At 42.6% G+C, this 12,410-nt stretch overlaps 2 non-coding genes and 1 pseudogene across 2 annotated transcripts; all 3 read left to right on the forward strand.

The window, feature by feature from the left end:
- Positions 1-3,645: 3,645 nt before the first annotated feature.
- Positions 3,646-3,719, forward strand: trnav-aac (transfer RNA valine (anticodon AAC)). The gene has a single exon. It is a non-coding gene; the product is annotated as a tRNA-Val (tRNA).
- A 2,231-nt stretch (positions 3,720-5,950) lies between these two features.
- Positions 5,951-7,115, forward strand: LOC144674315 (uncharacterized; annotated as a pseudogene).
- A 3,593-nt stretch (positions 7,116-10,708) lies between these two features.
- On the forward strand, positions 10,709-10,781 carry trnav-cac (transfer RNA valine (anticodon CAC)). Its single transcript has one exon. It is a non-coding gene; the product is annotated as a tRNA-Val (tRNA).
- The last annotated feature ends 1,629 nt before the right edge of the window (positions 10,782-12,410 follow it).

A 12,410-nucleotide genomic window follows, 5' to 3' on the forward strand; every position in this document is an offset into this window, starting at 1 on the left:
ATCTTTCCAATCTGCTTTTTCTCTCTGAACCATTTTAATATGAAGCTACAAAACTAAAGTGAATGTAGCTGTAAAGCGTGAAGTGAATGCGATGGTAAAAATTCGTTCACCTGCTTGTGGAACTGAGCCGCATTGATACATTCCGGATCCTAACCACTCGCTGTGCAACATAAATTTGTACGCTTTATTTCCTGTTGCCTCTCCTCTCCGACCAAAATGAATCACTTCACACTTCCTTACATTAAATTTCAGCTGCCACTTGTCCGTCCAAATGGATTTGTTGAAGAGCCCGAAAGAGGAACCAACTCAAACTGGAAATGGAAGCGTGAGAATGAAAGAAGAGAAGTGACGGGTTTTGTACATCCCGGAGTGAAGAGACTCCAGGATCAAAATAAATCAAAATACTGCGGATGTTGCAAATCTGAAACAAAAACAGAAAATGCTGGAAAAACTCAGCCGATCTGTCAGCAGCTGTGGAGAAAGAAACAGAGTTAACGTTTCGAGTCCGTATGAAGAAGAGCCATTGGGACTGATTGGAATGCTCTTTGCAAAAAGCTGCCATAGACACGATGGGCCGAATTGTCTCCTCGTGTGCTGTACCATTTTATGGCGACATTGTTAAATCAGTCTTGTCTCCAGCATTCCTAATGATAGCAGCTGAATTCCATTTCTTCAACACAAAAATCCAAAGTGCTGCTGCATGGCCGCACAGGTTACCGTTTCAGCCAAGTCCATTGAGGATTCGGCAGTGCAGGGTTTCTCTAGCGTCGTGGCCCTAACACGCAAATAGTCTCCCGGCTCGTTTAAGTGCACTTGCGTATTACAGTCACGTGACAATTGGTCTTCTCGAAATACTAAAGAACATCCCACAAATAAAACAGAAGTGACATTTTATCGCACCCGATGCAGTAAAGGTTGTAAAACACTTTCCACTGTCACTCGACAGACATATTAACAGTTCATTCAGTTAGCAAAATAAATGAATCTGTTTATTGCTGTAGGTTAACATACTTACTCGTCGTCTCAAAGATGAATAACAGTAATAATGTGTGCTCCGAAAGACAGACGAAAGCGATACTGTAATTGAAACAGAGGAAATAGCAGACACGCTACATCATCACTTTGTATCGGTCTTCAGCAGAGGAAGAGGAAAAACTGCCAGGGTGCGATAAAAGGTCCGAGGAAACCGAGGCTCAGTGCAGGCATGGTGAAATCCCTCCTTTCTTATTCAGCCTGGAAAGAAGAGACACGAACGGGATTTAGGCGCCAGAATATAAAAGCTGCCATGAGCCTATTTGAAAGAAGAGCAGGGGAGTTCTCCCCGCTTCCTGGTCAAATTTATCCCTCAATCAACGTCACATATACACATTATCCGCTCATTAGGACGCTGCTGTTTGTGGGAGTTTGCTGAGCGGTGATTGGCTACCGTGTTTCCTACATCACAATGCCGACACTTCACAATGTCCTTCATTGACTGGAAAGCGATTTGAGACGTCCGCTGGTCGGGAAAGGTGCTATATAAATGCAAGCCTGTCTTTATTTAATTATCATAAACCCCAGTCCTCTGGTGACTGACCCTCGAGAGTGGAAACAGCTTCTCGCTAACTGCTCTATCAAACCGCCCGCCGCCGATCCCTTCCTCAGCCCAATAATTTTAAACAACACCATGAAAACGCAGTTTAACCTGCTTTGCTCTAAAGAAAACGATCCCGGCCTTTATATTCTCTACACAAAACTGAATGTGTTCACCCCTGAACATGGTACAAGGCGGAACATTGTGACGAAATTTTGGAAAATGTTGTTCGTTGGCAGGCGGAAAAATAGAGGAGGAACCAAAACAGGAAACCCAGTCTCCAGTTCTGTGAATATTTACAAACTCTTTAGGAAGTGGAATCAGGGGAGAATGAAGGGTGAGCTGTCCGACTGATCAGGGCTTATCCGGAATGTTAAGCCATGCTGTCATGCAGCAGCACTCTGGGTCTCTGTTTCGGTGAAATTGAATTCAGCTGGTATTATCAGGGATGCTGCAGACAGACTCTTATAACAATGTAATCATAAAACGGCAAATTACCATGTATCCATTCTGTGGCATAAGGGGCCCTTCCATAATTCTGTCTCGATCAGCTTTTTTAAGAGCAAACGAATTAATCTCATTTCCTTCCCTCTTTTAGTAAACCTGTTATTATTCTGAATATCAATTAATTGCACAATTCCCTTTTGAAAAAGGAGATTCTGCAGATTCCATGCCTAGTTTACCTTAATTAACACTATTTCCCTCACCCAATGCCATGAAGATCTAAATCTTCAAGACTAGTGCTTCTTACATAGCTATACATATGAATATTATTTACTTTTTCTATTGATTTCATATCGAATTGACAAAAGTGCTTATTTTTCTGATCAAACATCTCATTATTTCTGAGTTGATTTACACAATCTAATTACATTTGCTACACAAACCGCTAATCAAGGGTGTTATATCACAGTGGGAAATCATTGTTACAGTTCAACAGAACCCTGCCAAGATCAAAGGCTGGCATAGTTTGTTTCATTCATTTGGTTTAAAATGCATTTGTTCTGGGAAGGTAATCTTACAGAATACATATTTGTTTAGGAAAAAGTGTTGATCTACCAGAATGTTTGGAGGATTCCAATGGTTAGACTGAGAGGTCATGTCACTTGTTACTTGTTACCACCTGGTGCCTCAGTTTGTTTGAATTTCAAAATGCAGAAGACTCGATTCAGCATATGTCTTAGGCAGCAATGCTTTCTGCTCAATCATTATGAACACATTTCTCCACAGCAGAAGAAATTAAATAAACTTTTCTCAGCAATTTTTTTTACCTTATTTAACATTCACTATTACTGTACTTGATATTGATGCCCTTGGTTGACTTGAGGCTCTCTGAAATAGACAACATCGAATTGCAAACTTGACTGGCAAACAAAAGAATGTAAGTCACCAGGTAATGCATTTGATATGGGTCTGATTTGAGATGTAGCATAACAGTTAGCATTTCAACAAAATCAAAGAATTTTACAGGGAACAGGCTTGAGAATGATGCGTTAATTAGATCTGATCCCTCTTTGTCTGTCTTTATGAGCACACATTACACTGAGACACTTTTGACATGGTGAGTAACTTTCTTAAGCTGCATCGAAAGACCCATTGATTCCTCTTGTTGACGAAACGAACTGCGAGTATGTGAGTATGAAATACGAACAACTATCCACTCAGGTGTGTCATGGAATCTCAGCAAGTGCTGATTTTGCTGCATTAATTTTGTGACTTCGGTGAGAGCAAATGCAATATGCCTGCAGATTCAGGTCAGCTTCAACGATGCAAATTATCCTCACTATTTAATGAGTAAGTTTTCATAACGTTTCTGCCCGGTTTCGAACCGGTGACCTTTCGCGTGTTAGGCTGCAGCAATCTGGGTCTTTGTTGCGGAGAAATGAAATACAGCTGCAATTCTCAGGAACGCTGCAGCAAGCTGATGTAACAATGTAATCACAAAATGGTCGAGCCAAATAGATACATGGTGCTGTTTTATGATTACATTGCTACATCAGTCTCGAGATCCAGATTGCTGCTGCGTTACAACGCAGTTTAGCATTCCGGACAGGCTCGGTAAAATCACAGCAGTTTCTGTAGTGTAGTGGTTATCACGTTCGCCTAACACGCGAAAAGTCCCCGGTTCGGAAACCGGGCAGAAGCATTATGAAAACTTACTCATTAAATTGTGAGGATAATTTGCATCGTTGAAGCTTACCTGAATCTCCAATATTGTAGGCATAATGCATTTTCTGTCACCGAGGTCATAATACACGTGCAGCAAAATCAGAATACCCGCAAAAACTCAGCAGGTCTGGCAGCATCTGCGGAGAGCAACACAGTTAATAAATAGAAAAGAGGTGATAGATAAGACTTTATATTTCACCTCTTTACTATTTTTGCTTAGTTCTGCTGAGGAGTCATACGGACTCGAAACGTTAATTGTGTTCCTCTCCGCAGATGCTGCCAGACCTGCTGAGTTTTTCCAGGTATTTTTATTTTTGTTTCAGTTTTCCAGCACCCGCAGTTTTTTTGCTTTTATCTGCAGCAAAATCAGCACATCTTTCGATGCAGCTTAACACAGTTACTCACCATGTCAAAGGTGTCTCATTGTAACGTGTGCTCACAAAGACAGACAAAGAGTGATCAGATCTAATTAACGCATCATTCTCAAGCCTGTTCCCAGTAAAATTCTTGGATTTTGTTTAAAAGCTAACTGCGTTCAATTTCAAATGAGCACCAAATGCTTTGCATCGAGATAAAGGAGAAAAAGTGTGCTTATGACACATGTCAGCTGGATAATAAAACCAAGAACCAGGATGAATAGAGAAGGTTCAGAGGGATTTGGAAAACCAAATAAGAAAAGCAAAGAGAGCATAAAAAGAGACTGAAAGCAAACATAGAAATCAATCAAGAAGTCTTCCATGGGCATGTAAATAGTAAAACGGTGGTAAAAGGAGGAGCGGAGGCAATTAGGAACCAAAGAGGTGATTTATGCATGGAGGCAGGGGGCATGGATGAAGTATTAAATTAATATTTTGCATCTGCCTTTTCCTGCTGCACAGGTGATCGTGAAAGAGGAGATAGTTCAGACCCTTGTGGGGTTTAAAATTGATAAGGAGGAGATATTGGATAGTCTGTCTGACAAAGTTGCCAAAACCCCAGGACTGGATGAGATGCATCCAAGGATACTGAGGGGAAATGAGAGTGGAAATTGTGGAAGCGCTGGCCATAATTTTCCAGTCTTCCTGAGATTCAGAGTTGCTGACACAGGGACTGGAGAATTGCAAACGTTACACCTTTGTTCAAAAAAGGTGTAAAGAGAAGCCCAGCAACTACAGAGCAGTCAGTTTAATCTCGGTGTTGGGGAACCTTCCAGAAATGGTCATTCAGGATATATTTAATAGTCACTTGAGAAAATGTGGGTTAATTAAGGAAAGCCAGCATGGATTTGTTAAGGGAAAATCACGTTTAACTAAGTTGCTTTAGGTTTTTGATGAGGTAACAGAAAGTGTTGTTCAGGGTAATGCTGTTAATGTTGTGTTACATGGACTTCCAAATGGCATTAGATAAAGTACCATGCAACAAACTTGTGAGCAAAGATTATAGCTCATGGGATAAAAGGGACAGCAGCAACATGGATACGAAATTGGCTGAGTGACAGGAAACTGAGAGTCATGGTTAATGGATGTTTTTCAGACTGGAGGAAGTTTAAGAACGGAGTTCCCCAGGAGTCAGTGTTCGGACCCGTGCTGTTCCTGATACATATAAATAACCCAGACCTCAGTGTTCAGGCACAATTTTGAAATTTGTGGACAGAGTCTTGAGTGGGCATAGACCACGTAGCAGGTTCCCTTCCCTGAGATGAGGAAAAATGTCTTCACTCGGAGGGTGGTCAACCTGTGGAATTCTCTACCACAGAAGCCTGTGGAGGCCGGGTCACTGAGTATAGCCAAGGAAGAAATTGATCATTTTTTGGATATTAGGGGCATCAGGGGGTTTGGAGAGAAAGCAAGAATATGGCGTTGAGATAGAGAAACAGCCATGATCATATTGAATGGTGGAGCAGGCTCAAAGGGCTGAATGGCCTACTCCTGCTCCTAATTTCTATGTTTCTGAAGGATATTAGTGAACCAGTTGGGTTTTTAGGACAATCCAGCAGTTTTCATGGTCTCTTTTTCCTGGTGGCGGCCCCACAAATTACCAGATTCATTCAGCTCAATTTCACAACCTGTTTTTGTGGGTTCTCTCTCTCTCACTTTTTCTGTTTTAAATCAATTTCACAGGGTATTAGAAGGAGAGGATTTGCAGTCGGGAAACTCAAACCAAATATCACATCAGAATCTGACAGAGTCGCCCAATTTATCATAACCTGAATATCATTGGATTTTGAACATGGAAGGAAAAAGCACTGTTCACAGTGAGGAGAAACCGTACACGTGTTCTGTGTGTGGACGAGGCTTCAGCCAATCATCTGACCTGTCAGAACATAATTGCCGTCACAACGGGATGAAACCATGCAAATGTGGGGAATGTGGGAAGGGATTCAAATCCCCGTCTGACCTGGAAAGTCATTGGCGCACTCACACTGGGGAGAAACCGTTCACCTGCTCCGAGTGTGGGAAGGGATTCACTCGTTCGTCCTATCTGCTGATACACCAGCGAGTTCACACTGGGGAGAGACCTTTTAAATGTCCGGACTGCGGGAAGTGCTATAAAGGTTCCATGGAACTGATGCGCCATCAACGTGTTCACACTGATGAGAGACCATTCAGGTGCTCTCACTGCGGGACTGGGTTCAGGTGGTTGTCTCAACTCACTGCGCACAAGCACAGTCACACTGGGGAGACGCCGTTCACCTGCTCTGTGTGTGGGAAGGGATTCACTCAGTCATCCAAACTGCTGAGACACCAGCATGGGCACAGTGATGAGAGGCCATTCACCTGCTCCATGTGTGGGAAGGGATTCACTCAGCAATCACATCTGCTGACACACCAGCGAGTTCATGCAGACGAGAGACCTTTTAAATGCCCAGACTGTGGGAAGTGTTTTAAAAGCTCCCAGGACCTGATGTCTCATCAAAGTGTTCACACTGGGGAGAGGCCTTTCAGGTGCTCTCACTGCGGGACTGGGTTCAAGCGATCATCTCAACTCATTGTACACCAGCGAATTCACATTGGGGAGTGGCTGTTCACCTGCCCTGAGTGTGGGAAGGGATTCACTCAGTTATCTACCCAGCTAACACACCACCGGGTTCACACTGGGGGGCAACCATTCATCTGCCTTGAATGTGGGAGGGTTTTACCCAGTCATCCAACCTGCTGACGCACCAGCGAGTTCACACTGGGGAGAGACCATTTACATGCTCTGAATGTGGGAAGGGGTTTGCTTATTTATCTACACTGCAGAGACACCAGCAAGTTCACAAGTAACGACAATGGTTGGATTTTGCTGTTAATCACATTCAGGACTGAATTATGTGTATTGGGGTCTGTTTCTGATGATATTAATAAACTTCAGCCCAGTTATTCAGGCTGATATTGTAGATAAAGGTCAATTAGATTAGCTTTGTGTTAAACACATAGTGTCTTGAGTCTTTTCAATATTTCTAACCCAAGTTAGTTCCTTCTGAAGTGCACTCTCTCACCCCTGTCCCCTCCATCCTCACCTCCAACAACAAGTGTGAGGAGCACATGGAGCTTCTTTGTCACTAAGATTGAGACAATCTGATCAGCTGCCTCTGCTGCTTCCTTCCCTCCCTCATCGGCAGTGGCTGTGATTATTTGAATTAGATTTTTACATAATCACTCGGTAAGTGATCGGGTGTCACTGAACATTTGACAGAAAATTGTTCCATTATCATTCTCACAGTGACTGTATATTGCAGACCAAGTGATTCTATCTACACCAGCCTTTCTGGAGAAGATCACCAGAGAAGAGTGAAGGCATTACAGTCCACAACCCAGCTCATAGTGGTGCACACATCTGATAAATCCAATTAAAATGCAGAGTATATAGGTCTGCTACAGGTTTATCGATATACGTTGATTATCAATCATAAGAAATAGGAACTAGAGTTCCTGGGTCCCCTGTTTGAAACCAGGCAGAAGCATTATCAAAACATATTTTAAGTGTGAGCAATAATTCATCTTTATTGTTAAATATTAACTGTATGTAATACCTTACAGCCATGAGACATTAGCTCTTCCCCTCTACAGTCTGTACACACTGAAACTAGACAGAATCTTCCACTTGTTCCCATTTCCAGTCCTGATGGTTCAGAAAGCTTCCCTCAAACCTGCACTTGCCAGCTGACTTGTGTAAGATTATTAAAGGCTCCTGCAGCATGATCTCCATCATGAACAGTCGGTCAAAGCTACATTTCAGACAGGGCAACAAACCCATCAACGATTCTGTCTTCCCTGCTCCGTAGTGAGTGAGACAGGGAAAAGCAGTAGGATTTTGCCCCACCCTCTCCAATTATCTACTGCAAACAGAAAACAGTGACAGCAACTTCAATGAGCGGGTTACTGCCCATCCCTGGGATGCAAGATACTCCAATACGGGTCAAACCTCCTAATACACCAAGCACAGATTCAGATTATTAACTTTAAACATTGCTGCTGTTTTCTGGAGTGAACCCCAGCTCTCCATTCCTCCAGTAGTGTCACCGCATTTAAACGGAGTCTATCTCCATCCCGCTTTGTTAACATCACAGTTGTTGAGTTAGGAATGAAAACTGCTCTTTTCTTCACTGGAAGAGTGGGAGAGCAGTTTGTAGGCACGGGTCTGATATGCAATGAATGATGATTGAATATTTTTAAGGCAGAGGTGGATAGATTCTTGTTAGGCAAGGGAATCAAATGCTATCGTGGTTAGATGGGAATTTGGAAATCGAAACACAAGATCAGCCATGACCTTATTGAATGGCGGAGCAGGCTCGAGGGGCCGAATGGTCTACTCCTGTTCCTATTTCTTACGCTCTTATGACAGTTTAAAAGTGGCAAGTTCCACTCAAGCCCCTGCACCAACAGAACTGCTCAGAGCCACAGAATTAGAATAGTCACTTCCTGGAGGGCTGATAGCATTGGGTCCACATCCGATGGGATCAAGTTGAGAATGGTCTAATTCATAAAATTACAGGAGGGAAATTAAGGAACTACACCTGAAATTATCCAAGTCACAGTGAAGATTTCTTTTCCTGTGTTACTTGTGTGGCTTGTTCAATGAAATGTTTGTCCCGGGTAACGGAGGGGAAGGATTGAGAGTTTTCAGTGTGGGACAGAACTGAGAGCAGAGAGAACTGATTGATACAAAATGGCATCATCATCCCTTTTGTGCTTTTTTCATTCATTCATGGGATGTAGGCAGTACTGGCTGGGCCAACATTATATTGGCTATTCCTAATTGCTCTTGAGAACCGAGTGGTTTGCTCAGCCATTTCAGAGTCAACCACATTATTGTGCATCTAGATTCACATGCAGGCCAGACCAGGTAAGGACAGCAGATTTCCTGAAGGACATTTGCGAATCGATGGGTTTTTAATGACAATTGATGGTTTCATCATTTAGACTTTTAATTCAAATTTCACCACCTGCCATGGTGGGATTCAAACACTACCCTGGGCCTTTGGAGTACTAGTCCAGTGACAATACCAGTCCGCTGCCCCCTCCATCTCCCCTGCCCCTCCCAACCTATCACATACCTTCCCTTTTGTTCTTTCCTCCTCTCCTCTATCTGTTTCAAACCTGTTACATCTCTAGCATTTACCAGTTTTGATGTAGCATAGTGGTATTTTCACTGGACTGGTATTCCAGAGACCTAGGGTAATGCTCTGGTGGTCCAACCATAACAGATGGTGAAATTTTAATTCAACAAAAATCTGGAATTAAAAGTCTACAAAACCCCATCTGGTTCACTAACGCCCTTTAGGGAAGGAAATCCGCTGTCCTTACCTGGACTAGCCTACATGTGGCTGACTCTTAACTGCCCCCTGAAAAAATGGGCAATTTAAGGATGGGCAATAAATGCTGGCTTAGCCAGTGATGCCCACATCCCATGAACGAATGAGGAAAAAAACCATTAACTCTGTTTCTCTCCCTGCCTGCTATTTCCAGCTTTTCCTGATTGAAAAGGCAGGAATCACTCTGTAAAAAGAACAAAAGGGAAGATCTGTGATAGAGAGCGAGGCAGGATGGATTAACTGACACAAGAATGATGGACGGGGCAACACGGAGCTGGTGATGGTGGACCCGGGTGGTTCGGAGTCAATGCTTTCTCCATCACGGCCTGGGCTCGATGGCCGGTGACCAAACGTTAACTAAACAAACCATTTTGTGTGAGAAACCTGTCGGCAGTGTCAGTGAACTGAAGGGCAGTAACGGGTAAAGAGATGATCATCAGTGATTTTGAAGGCTTGCTTGTCAGCTTCCCTGGTCAGTCCAACCATTGGAAACCTCCAAATATTCTGGCAGCTCAGCACTGCCCTGTTTGCGACACAAATATTTATCCTCTGTAAGATTCCGGTCCAGGAACAAAATTATTTCAAACCAAATGAATTAAACGAACAATTGAAGCACGTGATCTTGGCAGGGCCCTGTTAAACTCCGGATCAAACATTTTCCTCTGTAATATCGCACCCTCGATTGAAGGGCTGTGGAGCAAAAGTAATAAGATTGTAAAAATACTAAGGTTGAAAAAGTAACACTTTCGCAAATTCGATGAGATCAATTGTATAATTACATCATGTTCATCTGGCGAAGTATATTAGGAACCCAAGTCCAAATCGTCATGTGAACCTTGTGAATTAAGGCAAACCAGGCATGGATTCTGCAGAAACGACTTTTTCAAAAGGGAATTCAGCAATTTAATGAAAGGGAGGGAAAAACTGGTTCATTAAGAGAGAGAAGCAAATTGCGATTAATTAGTGTGCTCGTTTAAAAAGGGGCCTCGGATCGGATGTTGGAAGGGCCTCTTATGCCTTTGCATGAATACATGGCGCTAGGCCATTTTATGATGACATTGTTACATCAGTCTCGCTGCAGCGTTCCTGAGAATCGCAGCTGTATTTCATTTCTCCGCAACAGAGACTCAGATTGCTGCAGCGTTGCAGCGCAGTTTAGCATTCCGGACAGGCTCAGTAGCAACACAGCAGTTTCTGTAGTGTAGTGGTTATCACGTTCGCCTCACACGCGAAAGGTCCCCGGTTCGAAACCGGGCAGAAACATTATTAAAACTTACTCATTAAATTGTGAGGATAATTTGCATCGTTAAAGCTTACCTGCATCTCCACTGTTGCAGGCATAATGCATTTGCTCTCACCGAGGTCATAAAACACGTGCAGCAAAATCAGAATACCCGCATAAACTCAGCAGGCCGGGCAGCATCTGCGGAGAGGAACACAGTTAATAAATAGAAAAGAGGTGAAATATAAAAGATATATGCGATTTTATATTTCACCTCTTTTCTATTTTTACTTAGGTCTGTTGAAGAGTCATACGGACTCGAAACGTTAACTATGTTCCTCTCCGTAGATGCTGCCAGGCCTGCTGAGTTTTTCCAGGTATTTTTATTTTTGTTTTGGATTTCCAGCACCCGCAGTTTTTTGCTTTTATCTGCAGCAAAATCAGTACGTCTTTCGATGCAGCTTAACAGTTACTCACCATGTCAAAGGTGTCTCATTGTAACGTGTGCTCACAAAGACAGACAAAGAGTGATCAGATCTAATTAACGCATCATTCTCAAGCCTGTTCCCCATAAAATTATTGGATTTTGTTTAAAAGCTAATTGTGGTCTATTTCAAATGAGCACCATATGATTTGCATTCCCTGTTGACTGACATTCTTTCGTCTATCAGTCATGTTTGCAATTCGGGGCTGGTGTATATTTCAGAGAGTCTCAATTCAGACGAAGGCATCAATAACAGATAAAATATGAATATTAAATATAGAATAATGGAACAAATACTGAGTTTCTTTAATTTCGTCTTCCAAGGATGAGAAGGATGTTTCTAATGACTGAGCAGAAAGCATTGCACCCGGAGACATTTGCTGGACGGACACGTCTACATTTTGAAATTCAAAACAAGCTGAGGCACCAGGGTGAAACCAACAGTTGCCTCCCTGCAACAAGTGACATGGACCCTCAGTCCAACCATTGGAAACCTCCAAACCTTCTGGTAGCTCAGCACTGCACTGTTTGTTCCACAAATATTTATCCTCTGTTAGATTCCGGTCCAGGAACAAAATTATTTCAAACCAATTGACGTAAACGAATAATTGAAGCACGAGATCTTGGCAGGGCCCTGTTAAACTCCGGAACAAACATTTTCCTCTGTAATATCGCACCCTCGGTTGAAGGGGTATGGAGCAAAAGTAATAAGATTGTAAAAATAGTAAGGTTAAAAATAACACTTTCGCAAGTTCGATATCAGATCAATTGCATAATTACATGTTCATCTGGTGAAGTATATTAGGAACCCAAGTCCAAATCGTCATGTGAACCTTGTGAATTAAGGCAAACCAGGCATGGATTCTGCAGTAACGACTTTTTCAAAAGAGAATTGAGTAATTTAATGAAAGGGAGAAGAAATAGATCATTTAGAGAGAGAAGCAAATTGTGATGAATTAGTTTTCTCGTTTAAAATGAGACGTGAGTTCGGATGTTAGAAGGGACTCTTTTGCCATTATATGGATACATGGTGCTAGGCCATTTTATGATGACATTGTTACATCAGTCTCGCTGCAGCGTTCCTGAAAACAGCAGTTGTATTCCATTTCTCCGCAATATAGACCCAGATTGCAGCTGAGTTAGAACGCAGTTTAGCATTCCAGACAGGATCATTGGATCCGTGGCA

This window comes from Cetorhinus maximus, unplaced genomic scaffold (assembly GCF_964194155.1).
Source record: "Cetorhinus maximus unplaced genomic scaffold, sCetMax3.hap1.1 HAP1_SCAFFOLD_625, whole genome shotgun sequence".
Classification (NCBI taxonomy): Eukaryota; Metazoa; Chordata; class Chondrichthyes; order Lamniformes; family Cetorhinidae; genus Cetorhinus; species Cetorhinus maximus.